The following is a 15,771-nucleotide window of genomic DNA, read 5'->3' on the forward strand; positions in this document are numbered from 1 at the left end:
CCCTGGCCATCTCTCGCCTCTCGTACTCATCATCTAGATGTACATCCGCAATCTCCTCCCAATGGTTTTTTCTTGTTACCAACCAAGTCACGGATTCTCAACACCAAAAGAGCGTCTTCCTTTTTCCTCGTATAGTCCACCGCGGGCTGGCCCGTAACCATCTCAAGTATCACCATGCCAAAGCTGTAGACATCAGCTGCGGTCGTTGCCTCGCCGGACTCCATGTATTCAGGTGCCATATAAACCAAAAATCCCTTGCGCTGAGCCCTTCTTCTTGGCAGCTTGATGTGCCTGATCGTTCCTAGATAAAGAACTCGGCCAATGCGAATCCACATAGCCGCGGATTCATGTCTCTGTCGAGAAAGATTGTTGAAGAAGTTATGTTCCGGTGAACAACCTGCTCGTCCCATTCCTCGTGGAGGTAACGTATCGCGCAAGCAAGCGATTTAATCACGTTGTACCGGGTTTTCCATCGCAAAACCATGTTCCCAGGCATCTCGCTGTGGAAGAGAAGATGGCTCAGCTTCCGGTTCGCCGAGTAATCATACACAACAAGCATTTCGCCGTGCTCCGTGCACCAGCCTCGGAGCATGACAAGGTTACGGTGTCGAAGCCGGCCTAGGTTGAGCAGCTCGGTGGAGAACCGTGTCACTAGCGCGGGACATTTCGTCATACCGAGACGTTTCACCACAATTTTCTGATCCCGTTTAGCAAACCGTAATAAGCCGTACCGAAATCAACCTCAGCCACACGACGCGCGTCAGAGAAGTTATCAGTGGCTAAGACGATGTCGTTGTACGAGATCTCCCTTGGCGTGTCCAACACGAAAGACTTGGATGACATCATCCGACGGCTGTTGTTAGTAAAATAACGATTCTCTCCCGTCTCCGCCGTCTGGTAAATAGAGTCCTCGAGGGCAGTGACGTAATCTGACGACGGTGTTGACTCGGAAGACGCGTTTAAACTCGTCGTGGAGGTGGTAGGGTTCGTCGTCGTCGCGGTGGTCGTCGTTGTAGTCGCCGACGTTGAGGTTGATTTTAGAGAGGATAAAGGAATGTAAAGAGGATGGCTTTTGAATGAAGGTAACGCCGGCAAGTCACCGGAGAATTCGCCGGAAAGTGCTCCGATCACCCATTTCATGTTGGGACGAAGATGCGGGCTGTTCAAGGAGCAGAGGAGAGCGAGATGAATCATCCTCTTCATGTCGGAGACGGCGTAAGAGCCTCTCGGCAGCCGAGAGTCGCCGGCGGCGAGTATTTTCCGGTCATCGGATAACCTCCGAACCCAGTCGAGCAAGACGATCCTGTCCTCCGGGAACGAGAGGTCCACGGCGCGTCTCCCGGAGACGACCTCCAGCAGCACGACGCCGAAGCTGAACACGTCGGTTTTAGCGGTGGCGACGGTTTTCTTCCGGCGGAAACTCTCCGGAGGTAGGTACCCGATGGTCCCGCCGATCCGAGTCGAGTCGGCGACTCGGAACTGGTGGTTTCTGAAGGAGGAGACCGAGTCGTAACTCGGATCGAGGTCAGGCTCTTCCACCTCGTGCTCTAGCCACCGAGCCAAGCCGAAGTCTCCGAGCCGAGCGTTGAACTCGGAGTCAAGCATCACGTTGCTCGTTTTGACGTCTCGGTGAATGATCTGCGTCTCTAACTGCTCGTGGAGGTAGAACAAAGCCGCGGCGAGTCCTTTTACGATTTTACCCCTCCGGTCCCAATCCAGCGGTTTGAATTTAGAGTTCATCTCCGGTCTACGGAAAAGCACCCGGTCTAAGCTCCGGTTAGGCATGTAGTCGTAAACCAGAAGCAATTCGTCGTCGTTTAGACACCACCCTCTCAGTTTCACTAGATTCCGGTGCCGGAGCTGAGCTACGGCGACGAGCTCCGCCGCGAACGTTTTCTCGAACTGCTCTCCTTTTTTCTCCGCCAAGCATTTCACAGCCACGGTGGTTCCGTCGCTAGGCAGCACCGCCTTGTAGACCCGGCCGAATCCGCCGCTTCCGAGGATCAGCTCGTCGCTGAAACCGTTAGAGCCGATGTAGAGCTCGGAGTATCCGAAGATTCTCGGGTTCTCGGCACCGATCTTGTCGGAGAGCTGAACACCTTCCATGTCAGTGAAGGGTTTATCGTTAATCTCTGGAAAGTTGGAGTCTTTATGTCTCTCGCTGATACAAAGATTCAAGCTTTTCACCAACTTGGAGCTGTGTAATCGCCGGAATAGATCTCCGACCAGAACTTACGACTTGACGTCCACAGTCACGAGTCTTCTTCTCCTCTTCCTTTGTCTCCTCAACCATCGCCGGCGTCTTTATGGAGGGCTTTAACTCGCCGGATTCCGCGGGTAATACGAAACAGAGACGGTCCACTGACATTGGCGCCATGTGTACGTGTAATGATATCAAATGTGAATTGAGTTTATGATATGATGTGCTTTATAAACATATATGTGGCGATCTATTAGATTTCTTTGACCGTCCAAAATTTAATGATGGATTTTTGCCAGCATGACTGATATGATATATAGGTGTGTTGTGGAAAATTTAATATAATGTTTCAAAAAGGTATATATTATTATTTTCTCTTGAATATTGGTGGCATTAATTTCAACAAGATTAGGTTTGCGTGGTTTGAAATTAGCAAAACCATAGATCGGGTTTGGTCATTTAAGGTGATGTGTCATGGCCAAGTATTCACAATCTCTTTCGTATAAAGTTCCTTTATTTTAATTTGTAGGTGTAGTTGAGTTTTTAGTGAGAAAAAACCTCGAGATTTTGAGAAAATGTTCTATATATACAGAAATAAACTTAAGTTTTATTTATGTATTGAGAAAACTGCGACCGAAGAAGACCTCTTCAAACTTTTAAGCGTGTCGTCGAGAAGAATATTGACGGTCTAAATTTGTCTTCCTCTATTTGTTTCTTTTGTTTTATTTTGTAATATAAATTTTAAATAAACTTCTTTTTTTTTTGGTTCAAGAACGTGTAATGAGTTTGAAAGCAGTACGCGCTACCTTTAGCAAAAAATAAAATTACGCGCTAGTTTTAGGTTGGAATTTTAACACGAAATACCAAGGACAACAAATATTAACAACTTTAGTAGAGATGCCATTTTTAATAGAGATGCTATTATTGTATGAGTCAAGTACAAGGCAATGAGATATAGTAAGCTTTTGTGGAGTTCTAAAGATTCAGATACTTTTGAGGTCTGCCAAACAAAACATGTCACAACATTCAACTAGTAGAGAATTCGTTCTCCTCGAGCATAATGCTACACTTGAATTCAAACTTTCTAACTGTCATCACATTAAGAACCTTTGATCCATGATTTTTCTTAACCTGCGACTGACTTTGATGGTATATGCAGGCGATCCAACTATTATCACATTTGACTGTTATAAGCTGTGTGTTATAGATTATAGTAGTTAATTTCATCCATGTAGGTCTTGAGATCGATTCCCTTGTTGTGATCTCGAATATCAAGAAGATTTTCTGGTGGCTTAGTTTGGTACTGAGCCTTTCAGACCGATCTTGGTTGAGAATACTTTAAATTTAAGACGGCCAACTTTTCTTCGTTATTTGCAAAAAAAAAAAAACTTTTCTTCGTCTCCCAATATTTTTTCTCTATTTGCCTCTCATCTCTTATAGTTTAACATTTTACAAAAAAAAAATACTTTACATTTAATTGTATTTCTGCACGTGTAAACGGATATGAATGGTCTCTTTAGCAAAAGGAAAACATAGACATGAACGGTCTAGAAAAATTATATATATATATATATATATATATTATATATATATATATATATAATATATATATATATATATATATATATATCTGTGGTTTCTAGAAACTTATTGTTCCTGTTAGTTGTTTTTATATGCATAGGAGTTCAGACTATTTTGGTATCTATTTATATGCTCATTCGAATGTGAGGAAACAAAAACTATGAATTCAAAGAGACTAATAATACTCATTTGTGAAAATGTTCTAGTAGCATTTTCAAGCCTAACTTTTTGAATAAGCTTACTAGTCATCACATTTTTTTTTTTTGCCATCTGATATATTATAAAAGGGAAATATTACAAAGTCCAGAAAGGCCCAAACATTAAAAAACGATTACAAAATCCCGCGCTACAGCAAACCGTCAGGCCCAATAGAAATATGAAGCCCTAAACGACACCGCCTACCCACTTCCACGTGTTGAAACCTCAACCACCAAGGAACGCGCGTGTCAGCGGTGCATGCTTCGTCTTCTCTCCTGGCGGAGGTCGCCGCCGGGATCGAAATCCGAGACCTCCCCGGAATCACAAGTCACCACTTCCGTCTCGATAGAAGTCGACGCTGTTAATCAGAACAGAACCCATCTCCGGAACTACCGGGACACACCAGGACCACCGAGAATCCACCTCCAACAACAATATCAGAGGTAAAGGATTCGGGGTCTTCATAAAAAGGCTCGACCTTCAGGGATAATACTCCGAATTCGGCCAATCACCACCGCAAAGAAACACAGTTTCCACAGCCCGAACACGTCTTCGAGAATCGAAAGCTGGCGACCACTACCATAGAGAAAACGGTACGGCTCCAGAAACATGCGCCGGCGATAATCGATGGATGTCCCACCGTTTCCCGGAAAAATCATACCCGGACCACCACCGGAGAAGATAATGCATGGCCGGAAGAAAAGGAGAAAAACAGAGTGATCGCATCAAACCGATACTAGAGCCGATAAAAAACAAAGCAAGAAAAGAACGGAAGTTTTTGGCCGGACCGACGGTAGCTAAAAAAGCCAAACCATCGGCCGGAGATACTGTTCGCAAGTTTTTTCTTCTAGAGAGAAGATGGAGAAAAATAAGTCTATCTGATTTTACTAGTCATCACATCTCCATTACAATCAGTAATTTTATTATTTCTTTATTTTTCTGAAAAAACTAATTTTATTATTCACTGCGCTGTTTTTCGTTGATTACAAGTTTTAAGTTTTTAATGATGATATACCTTGACATACAACTCAAAAATAACGAGAACCTTTTTTTACTTTCTATATATCTTTGAGGCTAGACTATTCCCTTGGTGAAACTAATTTTTTAGGTTTCAACGATAATTTTCTTATTTAGCAGAAAAGGGATAATTTTCTAAAGTCTACCATATGTGATGTATGCAGTTTTTCTTCTAAGCGATCAAGTAAACCAGAAGAATTCTTTGTAACCCGTGAGATTTCTATGTACGACTTATCTGAACATGTAATTTTACCTCCAAATTTTGATACCACTTAATATTAAATCAATTAACCTTTTACCGCTTTTATGCACTGCTGCATCTTATTGTAACGATGATAAATAGCATAATTAACAGTCAAACAAAAGAAAAAAAGAACAGATGTACGCAAACTTGAGTGGAGGAAAGTGGGAGACAAAACATGAATAAGGTGTTAAGATAAAATAGACATTTGAAAATATATAAGAAAGTATTACACTGAGAGACAGTTTATGAGTTTTATTAACACAATAAGACAGTTATCGCTACTAGGACACTTTCTTCTAACAGCTTCTCTTTTTCCTAAACAAATTAGTCAATTCAGAACTAAATTGATAACTAACCAAACCAGTGTATTAAATAGAAATAATCTCAACCATACAACTCTATTCTCTTTCTATTTTATTTATTTCTTTTAGTGGTGATTTCATCACAACCCTTCATCTTATAAATAATTTAATGGCCTAGATAATCATAGACAAAATAGGTCCCACTATCTTTCTTCTTCGTCTTCTTCCTCCCAAACATTCTATTTTTTTCTAAACTGAAATCTGATTCTTCTGATAATTTTTTCTAAAGAAATCACATGTAATTGTTTTCTCTGTTGCTCAATCTATCTTTTAAGATATGTCAAGGTATATCTCTGGTGATGATGATGTAATAGTGACATATACGATAATGACATCAACGGCACAGACGTTGAATTTGGTGTAGTGACGACGGAGATAGACCACGATGGAGCAGTTTCGACGGCAAAGACGTTGTAGAATGCTCATCATCCACCATGGACCAGACTATGAAAATCAAGAAATTCATCCACCATGACCACCACCACGCATTCACATGAGACAACACCAAGAAATTAGGATTACGCCACCACATTCATGTCTCAGATCCTCCTTATTCGTCAGGATTTATCTTCTTTGTGACCTTTGTTCATCTCCGACGCAACTCCAGCTATCACGAAAGCTCGAGAGCAACCATGGATACTACATTGTACATGTGGACAGTGAAATACATATGTACACACTGGCATTAGTGTTCATGAACCACATAGTGTACACGGTACCTACTAGGTGTGTACATGTTTACAATGAATGCCTACGCCCATGTTGACCTTAGTGTCCATCTACCACCGCGTGTACAATGTATAATCATGTATGTGTCCATGTATACCATATTGGGCTTCCAAATGTACTTTGAGTCCTCTGCACAGGCCGTACACACGTGTATATGTTAGTTCTCATATTCCAAAGCGTCCACAATGTACAACCATGCCTCTGCCCTTGTGTACACAACATAGATATGTCCATGTGTACAATAAATATGACGGTGTCCATTCATAAACTATTATCTTTGTACAACAAAATATTCAAAGAACATACATGTTATGTACATGTGTACAATCAATAGTCCTTTGAGTCAAGGCTGTAAATATGTGTATATATTAGTGGCCATGTTCCACAGCTTCCATAATGAACATTCCTGCATGTGCTCGTGTGTACATTAAAAGGCGATTTCCATGCGTACAATAAAATCATATGTCCATGCATAAACAAAATGTTCACCGAACATACATGTTTGATGTCCACGTGTACATTAAACTCTAATGTCCATGTCAACAACAAAAATGAACTGTAACAATAAACTTCGATGTCCATGTGTACAATAAAGTCTGATGTCCAACTATGTACACCAAATTTTTTAATGAACATACATATTCACTGAACATACATTTTCGATGTTCATGTGTACAATGAAGTCCGATGTCCATGTGTACAATAAATGTCCATGTATAAATAAAAGTTTCGATGTCCACGTGTACACATGTACACATGTATATATTAAGGGGCTATTTTTGCAATTTGGAAAGTTAAAAATCGAATAGTAAATTTCTAGAAGTTCAAAAACATGTTCGTGTAATCATGGAAGATATGATTTTTATAATTAAAAAGTGAGGAGTCAATTTGAAAGAGATATTTGCAAATAAAAAATGACGAGAGTATAAATTAATATATTTTAAAGTTAAGGGATCATATATGAAATAAAGCTAAAAGTGGAAAAAAAATAAAAAAAAAGATTAAAGAGAGAGAAGAGAGAAAGAGAAGACAGTGAGAAGGAAAAGAAAAGAGTTTAAAATTGTGGGATCCATTTAGTTGGAAAAGTAAATGTAATTAGCTTATAGTTTCAAAAAACTACCCTAAAAACAATAACTGTTTTATGTTGTAATAAAAAACTTGATACTGCCCTAGGATGAAAATAACTCAATATATAAAAGCAAGATTAAACACGATTATTAATTTGATTAAACCCCAATAGTATGAAATGAATAATCAATCCAATCAGCCAAACGATTTTAAGTTTCATCCATTTTATGAATATGACGTCAAAACACATGTGATCCTCTCCCAGTCACTTGTGTCGAGTTCTTGTCTCTTAAATGATTAACAATTCATGAAAACGAAAAGACCCCAAATTAACTTTATTTTTACTTCTTTGGAAACAAAGACCGCACGATCCAAATTCACCTACTTTTGTCCTTAGACCATCATTATTGGTGTCCCTCCACAAAGTCCCCGATCTTTTTTTTTTTTTTTTTTTTTTTTTGGTCATGAATATGTAAGGGCTGTGTAAGGGCAGCCCTTACATAGGGCTTTCCCTTCATTTTTTGTCTTGGTCCCCTCCCCTTCTCCCTTAAGGGCTCTTTTAAAACCCCCCAATATTGATGCTCTTAGCCACCCACATTCTAATGAGCGATCTCTGCACAGAACTTAATGTAAAATCATGGGGTAGGCAATTTCTACCATCTTAAAAATAGTTAATATGCTTGATGATACTCGTAGATAATCTCCATTGTATTTCCTTATTTCTATCTCTAAATAGAGTATTTTAAAATAGAGATGTGTTTTTCTTCGATGTATTCTTTTATCTCTATAAAGAAATAATTTCAAAATATTCTATTTTAATTTTACAACAAGAATGTTTATTATGAAAATTGATAACTAACCCTATTTACTTTTTACTTTTACAAGATTTTCATAAAGTTATGTATTTGCTTAAACTAAAGTATGATTCTATGATAGATGAATGCTATTTTTTCTTTTATAAATAAAAGAAAATATCAATTTTTATTTCAGAAATTAAAACAGAGATGTGATTGAGCACTTTTTCCTCTATTAGAGCATTTTGGTAGAGCATTTCTAAAAGCCCTCTTAAAACTTCAAATATAAGGTTTTGTGCACTCCAAAAGCAATCTTAAAACCTTATACTTAAAGTTTCTTACTTTTCCAGTCCTTGTATCTATGTAGCTTTTAGATAAAGTTAATAACTTTCTTGTTTGATCAGTTTAGTCCTTTTGATACCAAAATATTTAATTAACACTATAATAAATACTATACAAAGATAATATTACAGAAAACAAATAAAAAAAACAAGAAATTAAAAATAGAATATTACACAAAATAAAATATTATAAAAAATAAAATATTACATAATAAAAAACACTAATATTCAGGTAAATTTGATCATGGACCTCCAATATCACCAAAATATTTTCCATAAATCTCTGGTGCAAATTAATATGTTTTACAATAATTTTGTTGGATATTTTATAGCTATCATAAAGATGTATGCTTCTACTTAAGTTTTGTTAAACATAAAGAATATTATGTAAAATATAAAAGTTTTAAGGTTTATTATAAGGTTTTACTTTTGGAGAGAAACACCCTCAAACCTTACTTTTGAAGTTTTTGTCAAATCTTAATATAAAAAAGTTTTTGGAAATGCTCTTATAGTATATAGATGTGAAAATAGCAATGACCAAGAGATGTTATTATATTGTGATGTTTAGTTTAGCATTATTTGGATATAAATTAAACAAAAACAACAAATGTTTCTTCCGTTTCATAATAAATGTCATTTAATTTTTAATTTTTGTTTCATTATAAATGTCATTTTATATTTTCATGGAAATATTAATATATTTTTTTCCAATTTTTACCATTACTGTTAGCTCATTAATTACTAAAATCAAACCAAATAAAGTATTAAATAGAGGTTACACAGAAAATTTAATCAGTTTTTAAGTTGTGTGCAAAAATCTTAAACAAAATTTATTATGAAAATAGAGGGAGTACTAAATTTTATGAAATTTTGGAAGTGCAGTGCAAAAGCTCTTTGAATTTTTTTTTTTTTGAGAAAAAAAAATATTCAAAAATATTCAAAGAGCTTGTGCACTGCACTTCCAAAATTTCATAAAATTTAGTACTCCCTCTTTGAATATTGTACACCATTAATAAACATCCGCATCAAAAGTTAATTTTTTTTTAACACTTGTATTTCATTCATAACTGTTCTTACATTATTGAATCAAACATACCAGCAACAAAACATAAGAAAAGATACCAGTAGGCACCAAAAGTTAATTAGTACTTGACATTTTGTAACAATTAAAAAATAATACTATACATTTATACCGACTTTTTTCCAAAAACGTTGCCAGTAAAAGAATATGAAAGCTTTGGGCCGGCGCAACAAATGGCGCAATCCTTTATTTTCTTGCAATTATTGTTGGTTTTTGTCACTGGAGAAGTCAATATTAGAACAGTTGGAATTTGAAAAACTTTAAAAGGATTGAGAAGAGGACATAGTGCTACCAAAGTACCAATAAATGCAATAAGATAAGGGAGCACATCAAATGAGCTTATAAAATTGCTACTTTCTATATGTAAGTAAATCTTTGTATTTTTTGTTCTTCCGAATACATAAAGTTATTTATTCTGCCTTCACGAGAATTAAAATTGAGTTAAACTATATACAAAATGGAGAAAACTTTTATTTTGCTAAGCATCAAGTTAGTTTATATTTAGAAACCATATATTGAAAAAGACAAACATAAAATATATCGAAGATAGTTGTTAACAAAAGAAAAAACATTGAAAATTAACATAGTATATATTTTAGCAAAAAAAAAAAGAACATAGTATACAGTTTGTTTTAAAATGTGGAACCTATAGCTTCTTTTGTTTTATATTTGTTTAATAATTCTACTAGCTAGGAGAGGTTGGGTTATGTCGTTGGCCTACCTCTTTTTCATTCTTTTTTTTGGCTTTCATTAATTAATTACAGCCAATGAGAAGATTGGGGTTTTAGAATCTCTTAGTGTAATTGTTGCAACTGCTACTCACTCATGATCTGATCATAGTAGTTAATAAGTATGACCTTTTGGCCAGTTATTTCAACTATAAAGTTAATTAAAAAGTCTAAATGTATTGACAAATATGGTTTCACTCCATTTCTTTATAGTTTTTTGAGACATGATTATTCACTTTCAGTCGCAAAAGTTAAAAGTATACAATCTTACGAGGTTTAATAGAATCACAATTGTTTAAGTTTAATATAAGTATATTGAAAGCAATTCCGTCTATAAAAGCATAAGAGAATAATGTACATGTGGTAATTTCTCAGACAAACACTCTTAAGCGTACCACCGTAGAGGCGCGTCCACCTAACGCGCCCCCAAATTTCTCTCCCAAACCTAGTTTCTCTCGTTTTTCTCCTCAGCCTCTGCCTTGCCTCTCCGGTGCCTCTAGGCATTGCGAGAGGGCTCTCATACTCCCGTCAATCCAACTTCCTCTCCGTCGTGGTCTGTTGGTGATGTGTCTCGATTGCTGGTGTTATCGTACGCACTATGTGTGGCTCTGTCTACAGTGCGGTGGCGAGTTGGAAGGTTCGTGTCTAGGCTTCTCTGCGACTGGGTCGACACCATGAATCCTCTCTCCACTGGTGAGCGTGCCTCCTCTCCCAACATCAAAGTCACCCCTTCGGCGAGGTTTCTAAAAGTCGCTTCTTACCATTATCGATTCAGAAGTAAAATTGGGTCTGCTGAGTCTAAGATAAAAGAGGTCCTGGGACCTCAGACTCTGATTGATGAGATGATTCTCCTTTCGGGTCAATCTAGGCTTTCTGGCTAGTGAATTGATGCTTTAGCTAGCTCCTCTTCCCCCCCCCCCCTTTGTAGTTGATTGGCGTTTCTTGTGAGAATGGGTTGATACTTAGGTCGAAGCGAGTATGGTAATGGTGTTGTTTGAGCTATCAGAGATTAAGGTCCCACCTTGCGGTTGGAGGAAGGAGTAAGGCCCGTAAGTGGTGATGCTGCCCCTTTCATTAACTGGCTTAGAGGACGAGTGCGGTGAAGTTAGTTGAGCGCTATTAACCACCCGTGGTTTCGTGTTGTCCTGTCTGTAGCGGATTTTGTGTTCAGGGTTTGCCCAGCCCGGACTTAGAGGGCGGTCCTTGAGCGGGCTTGTCTCGGTGTCGCAGAGGAAGGTATTGGTTCAGGCAGCTGGTTGAAACCTCTTCCTGCTAGCATCGTGTCCCTTGCTCTTTGGTTTCTTCGGGCCTCTCCATCTGCCTCATTGCTTCTGACCTTTCACCCAACTCTTCAAGTTTGTATCGAGTCTTGCTGTCCTGTTCGCTCCATGGCAGAACGGATTCAAGCTTGATTGCTTCTTGCTTACATGTTTTTAACTTTTTTGCCGTGTAATCAAGCTTAGAGGTGTACAGTTTGTTTCAACATTTTGTAACCTCAACCTTCATTTTCGTAATGATATTTACCATTTAGCAAAAAAAAAAAAGCGTACCACCGTACCCTTGACACAAAAAGCATTCCTAAGCGAAGTTTTCTTCCTTCACAAGAAATCAAGACGCACGAAAATTATTTGAAAACTAAGAACATCACAACGTTAATGTTCTCAAACACAATCTGTCAGTTAATTATATTATTATTTTTAAAAACAACTATTTAACATCTTTTAAAGAAAAGAAACTACACCACTAAAAATATAAGAAGTGTAGAAATTTTTTCATACTTTTCTTTTCTACTGTACTTTCTCTTTCTTCTTTTATTATATTTTTATCAATGAGAAAATATAATACATCCTTACCGTTGCTGATGTCCTAAGGAGACAGACATTTGTGATCGTCAGAGATGTGCTAATAAACATAAAAATTAACCTGCTACATCAAACAATTTGTCTTAAAAGTGTTGCCCTTAAATTTATTCATTTTGGTGGCCTGCAAACGCATTTTTGAAGGGGAGAAGACACGGCTCTAGTGAACAATTGAAACAGTGATTTGAGATGTATATCTCGGGACAAGAAGCGTTTTAGCGAGGTTATTAGAGTGATGTGGCATAATTTCATTGGTTTTGTTTTTGGAAAATAAAATGTTTGTATGCTTTAATTAATATGTTTGTTTCTTTTCATATTTTTCATTTTTATCTTTCATTTTTTTTCATAATAATTTGGAATTGTATTTTGGGTATCTTTTTATTTTCAAATAAAATTTAGTATTACTTTTTTATGTTTTCAATTTAAAATTATTTTTAATGTTTTAAAAATTATTATATGTTTTAATATTATTAGATTATATAATTATTAAGATACAAGTTCTATATCCTCTCATTTATCTTACTACTAACTATTACTAAACTTCACCTCTTACATTATTTTATTAATTTTTTATTCCTAAGTTATATCCCTCTATTTATCCCATTAAAGATGCTCTTAGTGTTTGTTATGATACGTGAAGAGTTCGTAAGTGTTGATGTCTTTAGTTTTAAAAATATTTTTTTCAATATTTATCTTTATCCAATCAAGATTCTGCCAAAAAGTTTTTCTATAAAATAGACAGACTAGTTTTTAGGTGTTTTTGAACCCTCCAAAACATGATACTAAATGTAAATTTTTTTTACCATATGTATTGACAGATATGGTTTCACTCTATGTTTTGGTAAAATATATTTTTGTCAAAAATATAATTAACTAAAATAAAAATTTGATATATCTTTAATCTTGAACAACAATTATAATATTTTAATACATTTTAATAGAAAATATAAACTTCAACATATTATTACTTTTTTTATTGCATTGTTTTATAACTAATCATCATATTTTGTAAAAGTAGAAAATACAGTACTATCAAAAATTTAAAGTTTCAAACTAAAATATAAATATCAGACACCAAAAACTAAAACCAAAATCAAATATACAAATCTAAAAACCAAAAACCAAAAACTAAAATAAAAATAACTAAAACCAAAAGAGAAAAACGCATAAAAAACTTTCAAAGTGGCAACCACCGACATTTTAAACCTTAAACTTATTTAAAAAGCATTTTAAACGTTTAAAATGGTATCTGTATCATAAAAATGGCTTTCAATCTGGTTTATTTGTACATCAAGTCAAAACTATAACATTTATTATTCAAAATTGACGAAGTGTCGGTTTGCTTTTTTAAAAAACATATTTAAATGATTTTACTAATACAATAAATATAAAAATACCAAAAATCCATAAAAACTCTAAATAAATCATAAAAAGTCACTTAAAATTCATAAAAATCAAAACATTCACAAAAAAATATTGTTGATTTTTGTGATTTTTTTATTTTTGTGAACTTTTATGATTTTTATGATTATTTATATTTTCCGTATTTTATACTTATTTTATTAATAAAAATATATATATTATGATTTTTTATTTTTTATGAATTTTAGTGACTTTTATGATTTGTTTTGAGTTTTTAATGATTTTTTATATTTTCTGTATTTTTATATTTATTTTATTAATAAAATCATAAAAAATATATATTTAAAAAGAAGCAACCAACACGTTATTAATTTTGAACAATATCAGTTACAGTTTTGACTTGATATACAAGTAAATCAGATTGAATATTTTTTATGATACAAGTGTCAATTTGAAGGTTTAAAATATTTTTTAAATAATGTATAAAATATTAGTGGTTGATACTTCGAAAAAAATTATGCGATTTTCTCAATACCAAAATCTGTAAGTGGTTGTTATTTTTTTTTTTTTGCTAAAAGTGGTTGTTATGTTATTAAATATTTACTGAGAAAAGGAATACTAATTTAATTGATAAAATTTGAACCTTTTGTTAGATTGATCGACGTTGTTATATCATATGGGACCTGAGATATATGATATACAAAACGATAAAGAAGACACCTACTTCCAACTAAAATTGGCTTTATACCGTGACTGAAGGTTTTCCTCATCGATGATATTCACACATACATCTTTCGATATTTAACAGATACCGACTTTAGTATTTTGTATTTTAAATTATATGGGTTACTTTAATAAAAATAAAAATACGATCAAAATCTTCAGGTGAATTGATAAAATATCTTTGAAGTGTTTTATAGATTTCAGAGTTATTTAGGTAATTTGAAACGGTAATTTAGTTTTTTTTTTTTGAAATGTAAGATTTATTAAATGGTATACACAATGATCGCTGATGATCAGTTTTCCAAAAAATTAAAGATGGGAAAGTTTTATGTTGAAAAAACAGAGAACGTCACTTGCAAAGAAGTTCGGCTTCTTTAGATGTCACAAGCCGCAGTCCATAGACTTTGCAGTTCGGGAATATCGTTGGAGTAAGCCGGGAGAGTTTCACCTTTGAAGAGTTCTATCTGAGTAAACCAACCAAGACATGTGACTCTGCTTGTAAACTCTCAATAACTTCGAAAACGCCTTCATCCCTGGATACAAAAAGGAATTATATTCAACAATGCTCCAATGGAAACCTCATCATGTAGGATTGGAACTAAGGTATACTTCCAAGCAATGGAAAGGTATAGACGTCTCTGAAGTTCAAGAATCCAATAGTAAATAACTACATACAAGTTGGAGAATAACATCTAGCAGAGGTAAGAACCGATGAGAAAAAGACCAATATCAGTTCTCTTAATTAGGACTGCAGAAACAAGTAAAGCTATCAAAAGAACATGAACACCAGAATCCTATGAACTCAAGAGCCCTGCAGCAGTAACCCCACAGCAGAGCATCAAGAGTATATCCAAATATAATTTTAGAAAAGTATATATGAAGCTTAAAGCACACTCGTACACCCATAACCGCCACAAATTTATAGTAACATAACTCTTATCCAAAGTCCGAAGCCATGAATAAACATAATCAGACCTATCATGATGATCTATGTATCTTTTGAAACAAAGTAAACCTGGCAGTAAGACAAAGCCAAGCTTGAACAAATCTTCTCAGACCTCCTTTGAGGATATTCTTTAGTTAATATCGTCCCCATTAGTACTTCGAGAAACCAAATGAAACCGCCAACACAGCGCCTTTCCTCAGTTGCCTCTCTTCGAATCAATCACCAAGTGTCCAGATCTTCATAAAGTCAGCAACATCTCTCCCCTTTCCTTGATTCACACCATGTCGAAGTGATCCAAGGGCGTGGCAGCTTGAATCAATCAACATTTCTACGGCAAGACGATGGTGAAAGCTTCATAAATGAGATAAATCAAAAGAGATCCATGAGTGAGATCTATGAACTCCCCCGCACTCGCTCCGTCTCGTCCGCTACGCGATCAATCAATATTCTAGATGCAAGTGATGAAATTACTGGTTATAAAACATAGGTATAGATTTAAGAGGAGTTACAAAACAATCAAGGAGCAAAATTTTCATTG

The 15,771-nt window shown here is 35.4% G+C and overlaps 1 pseudogene; it reads right to left on the reverse strand.

Moving 5' to 3' along the window:
- Nucleotides 1-2,465, reverse strand: part of LOC130510065 (receptor like protein kinase S.2-like) — a 2,651-nt pseudogene extending 186 nt beyond the window's left edge.
- Between the last annotated feature and the right edge of the window lie 13,306 nt (nucleotides 2,466-15,771).

The sequence above is a fragment of the Raphanus sativus genome, chromosome 3, assembly GCF_000801105.2.
Source record: "Raphanus sativus cultivar WK10039 chromosome 3, ASM80110v3, whole genome shotgun sequence".
In the NCBI taxonomy this organism is placed as follows: domain Eukaryota; kingdom Viridiplantae; phylum Streptophyta; class Magnoliopsida; order Brassicales; family Brassicaceae; genus Raphanus; species Raphanus sativus.